The sequence below is a fragment of the Lipotes vexillifer genome, unplaced genomic scaffold (assembly GCF_000442215.2).
Source record: "Lipotes vexillifer unplaced genomic scaffold, Lipotes_vexillifer_v1.1 scaffold641, whole genome shotgun sequence".
Lineage (NCBI taxonomy): Eukaryota > Metazoa > Chordata > Mammalia > Artiodactyla > Lipotidae > Lipotes > Lipotes vexillifer.
Window position 1 is genome coordinate 816,431 of NW_006780658.1, and position 9,273 is coordinate 825,703.

Sequence of the window (9,273 nt, forward strand, 5' to 3'; positions counted from 1 at the left end):
TTGTTTGTTTGTTTGTTTGTTTTTGCAGTACGTGGGCCTCTCACTGTTGCGGCCTCTCCCGTTGCGGAGCACAGGCTCCGGACGCGCAGGCTCAGCGTCCATGGCTCACGGGCCCAGCCGCTTCGTGGCATGTGGGGTCTTCCCACACCGGGGCATGAACCAGTGTCCCCTGCATCGGCAGGCGGACCCTCAACCACTGCGCCACCAGGGAAGCCCCCGGGTTGTTTGTTTTTTTGATATTGAATGAGTTATTTTTTATATATTTTAGATATCCACCCCTTATCAGATATATTCCTTGCAAATATCTTCTCCCATTCAGTAAGTTGCCTTTTCATTTTGTTGGTTTCCTTTGCTGTAGCCCCATTTCTTTATTTTTGCTTTTTTGCTCTTGCCTGAGGAGACATATCCCAAAAAATATTGCTAAGACCAGTGTCAAAGTGTGTACTGCCTATGTTTTCTTCTACAAGTTTTATGGTTTTAGGTCTTACATTTAAGTTTTTGATTTGTTTTGAGTTTGTTTTTGTATATGGTGTAAGAAAGTGGTCCGGTTTCATTCTTCTTCATGTAGCTGTCTAGTTGTGTCAGCATCATTTATTGAAGAGACTCTTCCCCATTGTATATTCTTGCCTCAGTTGTATAGGTTTATTGACCATATGAGCATGGGTTTACTTCTGGGCTCTCTATTCAGTCCCATTGATCTACGTGTCTATTTTTTGTGCCAGCACTGTACTGCTTTGATTACTATAGCTTTGTAGTATAGTAATACCTTCAGCTTTGTTTTTCTTTCTCAAGATTGCTTTGGCTATTTGGGATCTTTTGTGGCTCCATACACATTTTAGGATTATTTGTTCTTGTTCTGTGAAAAATGCCATGGGTGTTTTGATAGGGATTGAATTGAATCTGTAGATTTCTTTGGGTAATATAGACATTTTAACAATATTGATTCTTCCAATTCATGAGCACAGTATAACTTTCAATTTATTTGTGTCATCTTCAGTTTCTTTCCTCAGTGTCTTATTGTTTTCAGACTATAGGTCTTTCATCTCCTCGGCTAAATTTATTCCTAGGTAATTTATTCTTTTTTTTGTAAATCAACTCTAATTTTTATTTTATTTAATTAATTAATTTATTTTAACATGTTTATTGGAGTATAATTCCTTCACAATGGTGTGTTAGTTTCTGCTTTAAACAAATTGAATCAGCTATACATAATTTATTCTTTTTATACAACTGTAAATGGGATTGTTTTCTTCATTTCTCTTTCTGAGAATTTGTAATTAGTGTGTAGAAATGCAACATATTTCTGTGTATTAACTTTATATCCTGCAACTATACTGAATTTGTTTATTAGTTCTAATATTTTTTTTTTGTGGAGTCTTTGGAATTTTCTATGTATAGTATCATGTCATCTGCAAATAGTGACAGTTTTACTTTTTCCTTTTCAGTTTGAATGTCTTTTATCTTTTTTTCTTGACTAGTTGTTGTGGCATGGACTTCCGATACTATGTTGTATGAAAGTGATGAAAGTGGGGATACTTATCTTGTTCCTAATCTTAGAGGAAAAACTTTCAGCTTTTCACCATTGAGTATGTGGTGGGTTTGTCATATATGGCCTTTATTTATGTTGAGGTATGTTCCCTCTATACCTTCTTTGTTGAGAGTTTTTATGATGATTGGATGTTGAATTTTGTCAAATGCTTTTTATGCATCCATTGAGATGACCATATGATTTTTATCCTTTGTTTTGTCAATGTGAGGTATCATGTTTATTGATTTGCAGATGTTAAACCATTCTTGCATCCCTGAAATGAATCACAATTGATCATAGTATATGAGCCTTTTAATATATTGTTGAATTTGATTTGTTAAGATTTTGTTGAGGATTTTTGCATCTATGCTCATCAGGGATATTGGCCTGTAATTTTCTTTTTTGTGTGTGTCTTTGTCTGGTTTTGGTATTAGGGTAATTCTGGCCTTGTGAAATGAGTTTGGAAGTGTTTTATTCTTCTTCAATTTGGGGGGAATAATTTGAGAGGGATAGGTATTAACGCTTCTTTAAATGTTTAATAGAATTCACCTGTAAATCCATCTTGACCTAGACTTTTTGTTTTTTTGATGGTTTTATGATTCATGATTCAATTTCATTACTAATAATCACTCTATTTAGATTCTCTGTTTCTTCATGATTTTGCCTTGGGAAATTGCATGTTTCTAGAAATTTATCTATTTTTCTAGGTTATCTAATTTGTTGGCATATAATTGTTCATAGTATTCTCTTATGATACTTTGTATTTCTGTGGTGTCATTTGTAATTTCTCCTATTTAATTCCTGATTTTAATATTTGGGCTTTCTTTTTTTTCCTCAATGAATCTGGGTAAAAGGCTGTTGATTTCATTTATCTTCTCAAAGAATCAACTCTTAGTTTCATTGATCTTTTAATTGTTTTTTTAGTCTCTATTTCATTTATTTCTGCTCTGATCTTTATTACTTCCTTCCTTCTACCAACATTGGGCTTTGCTTGTTTTTATTTTTCTTGTTCCTTTAGGTGTCAGGTTAGATTGTTTATTTGGTATATATATATATTTTTCTTGTGGTAGGCATGTATGGCTATGAACTTCCCTCTTAGAACTGCTTTTGCTGTGTCCCGTAGATTTTGGACAATTGTGTTTCCATTTTCATTTGTCTCAAGGTATTTTTTTGATTTCCTCTTTGATTTCTTCATTGACCCATTGACTGTTTAGTAGAATATTATTTAGTCTCCACGTGTTTGTGTTTTTTCCAGTTTTCCTTCTGTAATTGATTTCTAGTTTTATACTGTTGTAGTTAGAAAAAATGCTTAATCTTATTTCAATCTTAAATTTCCTCTTAAATTTATTGAGACTTATTTTGTGGTCTAGCTTGTGATTATTCCTGGAAAATGTTCTATGTGCACTTGAAAAGTATTCTGCTGCTTTTGAATGGAATGCTCTATATAGATATCTATTAAGCTCATCTGGTCTAATGTGTTATTTAAGGGCAGTTTTTGCTTATTGATTTTCTGTCTGAATGATGTATCCATTGGTGAAAGTGGAGTATTAAAGTCCCCTACTATTATTGTATTGCTGTCTCCTTTTCCCTTTATTTCTGTTAATATTTGCTTTATATATTTAGGTACTTCTATATTGGGCCCATAAATGTTTACTGATGTTATATCCTCTTGTTGAATTGATCCCTTTATCATTGTATAATATCCTTCTTTGTCCTTTGTTACAGTCTTTGTTTTAAAGTCTATTTTGTTTGATATGAGTATTGCTACCCCAACTTTCCTTTCTTTCCATTTACATGGAATGTCTTTTTCCATCCCTTCACTTTCAGTCTATGTGTGTCTTTAAATCTGAGGTGAGTCTTTTGTAGGTAGCATATAGATAGGTCTTATTTTTTTATCCATTCAGCTTCCCTATATCTTTTGATTGGAGCATTTAGTCTATTTACATTTAAATAGGTGTGTACTTTTTGTCACTTTGTTGTTTTCTGGTTGTTTTTATAGTCCTCTGTTTCTGTTGTCTTCTCTTAGTTTCTTTCCTTGTGGTTCAATAGATTACTTTAGTGTTATGTTTTAATTTATTTATTTTTTGTGTATACATTTTATATTTTTGGTTTGTGGTTACCTTCATGTTCATATATATATTGACCTCTATATATAGCCATCTATTTTAAGCTGATAGTCACTCAAGTTGAAAGGCATTCTAAAAGCATTTGAACTATATTCCTCTGTGTCATCATTTTGTTATTTGTTTCTATGAATTAGCTGAAACAGCTACCTCTCTGTCTTGAAGGAGTGGCTTTGTGTGGGAGCATCCCCTAAGTAGACTGTTTGCATCTGGTGGCTTTGGTAGGCTGGCTGGAGCTAAAGCAGGCCTGAGCTGGAGGCCATCCCTGGGCAGTGCTGTGCCCAAAGCCATCTTGGAAAAGTGGCTGGAGCTGGAGCAGGAGTGGGCCAAGGTCATTCCCTAGGGAGAACCACACTGAGGCTGCCTTGGCAGGGCATCTAGAGCTGGAGCAGGTGTGGGCCTGGGGTGTGTGTCCCAGGGGAACCCCTAAAATGGCATTGCTGGTCCCTCTGACCTTGAAAAGGGTCCCAGCAGTTTTCTCCTGTTTGACAGAAGCTCTAGGGTTAGTAAATGGATTTTCTTTCTGTATAGTCTCATTCATTCACCTTTAAACTGCCTTTTTTTTTTTGCTGTGTCCCAGGGTAGGTGAATGTATGCTTGGCCCCTCAGCAATATCCCTCATTGCTGCAGGTTGCCAGGTTGGGGATGGGGTTCCTGTGGATACTGTGTCTCCATCTTTCCTGCCCGTTTCTATGTGGTTCTTCTATGTGCACCAGCTGTTCAGTCAGACCTCAGGTCTTCTTCAGGAGGAACTGCTCTATATATAGGTGTATATTTGGTGTGTTTGTGGGAGGAGGTAAGTAAGCTCAGGGTCTTTCTACACCACCATCTTGGACCTAGTTTGGGCTACTTTTAAAATAATTTAAAGTGTTAAAAATTGAGTTTGGTACTGGTGGGCTTTTGAGCTAACGGGTGTCAGACTGCAGTGAATATACCTAAGAGGCCATCTTAGGCTCATTTATATAACAGAGTGAAATGTGGCTCATGTGTTCTTCTGAAAGGTAGATTTAGGCTAAATGTGGTAGATGCTTTTGTGAGAGGAATTACTTATTCTTGCTGTTGATTGTCTGTCAGCAGCACCAAAAATTGTGTTTTTATAAACATACTCACCTGAGTGGAGGCTTTGGTGGTTGTGAGCTCTGCTAGTTCTAGGCCTTGCTATTTTTTATTGTGACTCTCTGGAGACTAAGTGAAGGAAGAAATGGAATAATTGTGGGTATTGAAGGAAATATCTACTCTTGAGATGTGAGTGTTCAGGGCAGGCCTGGTAGTGGTGGGTGGTCCTGCTGAGTGATGGGCAGAGTATTGGAACAAGGTTTGGATGTAAAAGATATCATTTTTCAGGTTGTTATCTATTTTATTTCTTGATTTCTACACACTTTTCTCTACTCTAGGAGCATGAGTAGGACAAGTCACTTGGCTTTTAAAGTATGATTTCCTCCCTTTCAAGCTATTTGTTCACAGTCTTCCTTCCGGAACGTTAAGGTATTCTGGCTTTGACAATTGATTGTTACTCAGTGACATTATTGACATTGTATTAAGTATCTTCTCAATCTTTATTTTTTATTTCTTTGTGAGACATTAGAACTCAAGAAAAGACAACAGTAAAGAATTAATAACTCACCATTCTGTTTTGAAATGGACATTGGTTCTTTAAACAGAAGCATAAACTGAGTGTTGAACATTTCTTATTTTGAACTCCTCTAAGAATTCCTAAGGATCTCTACTCCCTCAAAAAAATAGGTGGAAGAATTTAATTTGTATAAATTTGCTAAACTACTAATAGACAAATATAATTTCTTCATATTAAAGGTAGTGGACCTAAACCTATTGCTGAACAAGAAGTAAAATGCTCACCATCTGGAGGTTAATTACGTCTTTATGTTATTAGTATACTGTTTAAAATACTCAGTGGTCTTATGAGCATATTGTATATTAAAATGGTATCTACTGGGCATCACTTCATGCACTGTTCTTTTTAGTATTAGAAATAGAGTAGTTCCTTGGAAAATATTTCAGGTGGTGTGGCTCAGCCATGGGGCTTTGAGTAGGCAAAGAGGTATTTTCTCTGAGTCATCATCTTGTACTCATCAGTCATATTTAATTTTCTTCCTGCTCAGCCCAAATCTTTCCTCTTTTCTGCCTCTCTCTTCTCCGTCTCCTTTTCCTATTAACTCCCTTCCTCCTAGTCATCTTCTGTGCTAAAATTCACATACCTAATCTCTAAGTTAGTAGTTCAACTTCTAAAGGAGGAGAATGGTCAGTTCTTATCCTTTCAGTAGGTCAAAGTGATGGGGGTTGAGGTTGGTGGGTGAGGTGGGGAGTGGGGGAGTAAGAAGGGGAGTAAGAATAGAGAGGGCGAGGGGATTAAAAGCTACTGTGTTTTTTTCTCATTTCTAAATAAAGGGCCAATTGTGACAGATTACAGAAAAATAAAGATACCTGGGTACCTCTTTCATGACATGACAAATAGATTTTCATAGAATTCTGCAAGGGAGCAGGGTAAGATCACCAAGGGTAAGAGTGAAATTGAGGAGGAAAGAGACCATCGTAGTCTTGACCCCCAAAGAGCACTTGCAGCTTAGATAAGTAGAGCAGAAGAACCCACCAAAGGGAACCACCAAAGGAAACCGAGGAGGTGGGAGTATTGGGAGGGGACAATAAAGGGTCAAGGGCTGCTGAGTCGTCAAGCCTTATGAGCTTAGAAATGTCTTCACTCCATTAGCTACGTGGAGGTCATTTGTCATTTTGCTGAGTATACTTCAGAGGTACAATGGGCAGAAGACTGATTGGAGAGTGTTGAGGATGAAAGCAAGCAAATAAATGGAGACAGCTGGTATGGTCATCTACACTCATTTCTTCCATTCTAAGACCTGCTGTTTCCCCTTTCTCTCCAACACTTAGATATTTCAGGAGATGTCTTACAATGGTTCTCAAGGGTGCCTGCTAGAAGCTGGGTGGAGGAGTGGGCTGGGACAGACTTGTCAAGGCCTCTGGCCTGTGTGGACTGAGCTTGGGCAGAACATGTTCATCCAATAATCACCTCAGTTGAGCTCGGGGATCTGATAGTACCACACTCTCCTGAATGTTGACTTAAATTCCTATCTTATTTGTGGATTAAAATGTCTTCTAAAAGGATGATACAGTGATGCAGCGTTGAATTCAAGCATTGATAGACACCAGAAGTTGCTTATGGAGATATAGTCAGTGACACTGAAGGCTGTGAAAATGGCCAAATGCCCAGTTCTAGGTCACGGATTTTCAAATCTAGGAGAGTTTGAGGGATGATTTGTGTTCCTGAACACCTGTCTGTTAAACACATCTGGCTACTTTCAAGGGAAGCTGTTTAGCACTACATTAAGCATACTTTTTAAAATGAAATGAAAGCAGCACACCTTATTCATATTATGACACTCGTATTTTGAGCCTAAGTCTTCACATCTAGAGATTCTCAATTACTTTTAGCCATTTTCTGTGTTATGTTTCGCCTCAGAAGAGCATGCTAATTTTCCTAAGCTGAACTCAAGATTTTGATTTCTTTATCACATTTAAGGTTTAGCGTATAATTTTTTCATATGGTAGTCTTTTCCATACAATGATGAACTTTATTGGCTAGTATTTGTTAAAGAGATTTTTAAAATTTGCTTTTTAAGTATAACTTACATATAGCAAAGGACACAAATCTTATATGTGTAGCTGACAGTTTATACATATGCCTCTACCTATGTAGACAACACCAAATCAAGATATAGAACATTTCCAGCACCCCAGCAGACCCTCCGCAAAGTAACTGCTATTCTGATTTTTATCACCACAGATTAATTGTGGCTATATAAATTTAAGGATACCATGGCTTCCAGTTCTGCATGTAAGGAGCTTGGAAATTGCCACTCCATCCTAATAACATGTAAAAAGCTGAACTGACTGAAAAATCAACAGCTCTTATAGGAGCTGTAAGAGAAATGAGGTCAGAGGGCAAACTGCTGCGCCCAAGATTGGAGAGATGTACAAATACAGGGAATCATGGCTTATCAGGGAAGAGGCTCATGAGTGGAAATTGTAGCCAGAACCAGTGGTGGGGCAGGAAAATCTGAGCTATAATTGACAAATTGCTGGAGACTCAGTGTGAAGAACTCAGAGTTAAAAATTCAAGGTAGGAGGCAGATATGAGGGTCCCCTACAATATTATGAGTTTTACTTCCAGAAGCTCCATCAGGTTCTTACAGTAAATGTCAGAGAGAAATCCTCTCATGCTTCTATCAGAGGGAGAGGAAAAGGAGCTATTTTGAAATATGCCACAGCATTCTGTTTTTCTTAATAAGATCTGCCTTCAGGAGAAACTATTTTACCATAGTCTAACCTGCTGGGGTATTATCAGAGTCGAACTGACCTGGGAGAAGGGAAATACTGAACTCCAACCCACTATAGCCATCTTATCCCACCTAAGGGGAAAGAAAAAAAATCTGAGCAACACTTCTGAAGTTCATAGTCCAGAGGTATAGGCTCACTAAAAGACCTAATTATAGGACTCTAGAACATTTCCCCTCCCACACCTCACCACTACATTACTAAAGCTACTGATGACAGTTCCTTTTGACCAAAAAATCATGTCTGGGTATCAAGGAAATTACAAGGCACACCAAAGGCAAAAAGCACAATTTGAAGAGACAGAGCAAGCATCAGAACCAGGGATATTGGAATGATCAGAACAGCATGCAAGAACAGATGGGCAATGTCAGCAGAGAGATGAAAATCCTAAGAAAGAACCAAAAAGAAATGCTAGAGATTAAAAAAACAAACAAACACTGTAACAAAAATGGAGAATGCCTTTGATGGATTAGTAGTCTGTATACAGCTGAGGAAGAAATCTCTGAGCTTGAGGATATTTCAATAGTAAACTCCAAAACTAAAAAGCAAAGAGAATAAAGACAAAAAAAGCTGGAACAGAATATTCAAGAACCGTGGGACAACTACTAAGGGTATAACACATGTGTAATGAGAATACCAGAAAGAGAAGAAAGACAAAAAGGAACAGAAGAAATATTTCAAACAGTTATGACTGAGGATTTCCCCAAATTCATGTCAGACACCAAACCACAGATTCAGGAAGCTCAGAAAACACTAATCAGGATAGATTTCCCCCAAAACTATACCTAGGTATATCATTTTCAAACTACAGAAAATCAGAGATAAGGAAAAAATACTGAAAGAAGCCAGAAGGGAAAAAATACCTCAGCTACACAGGAGAAAAGATAAGACTTGCATCCAACTTCTCCTCAAAAGCCATGCAAGCAAGAAAAGAGTGAGTTCAGTATTTAAAATATTAAGAGAAAAAAATCACCAACCTAGAATTCTGTGTCCTGCAAAATTACCCTTCAAAAGTGCGGGAGAAATAAAGACCTCAGACAAACAAAAATTGAGGGAACTTGTTGCCAGTAGACCTGCCTTGCAAGAAATGTTAAAAGAAATTCTTTTTTTTTTTTTGCGGTTCACGGGCCTCTCACTGTTGTGGCCTCTCCCATTGCGGAGTACAGGCTCCGGACGCGCAGGCTCAGCGGCCATGGCTCATGGGCCCAGCCGCTCCGCGGCATGTGGGATCTTCCTGGACCGGGGCACGAACCC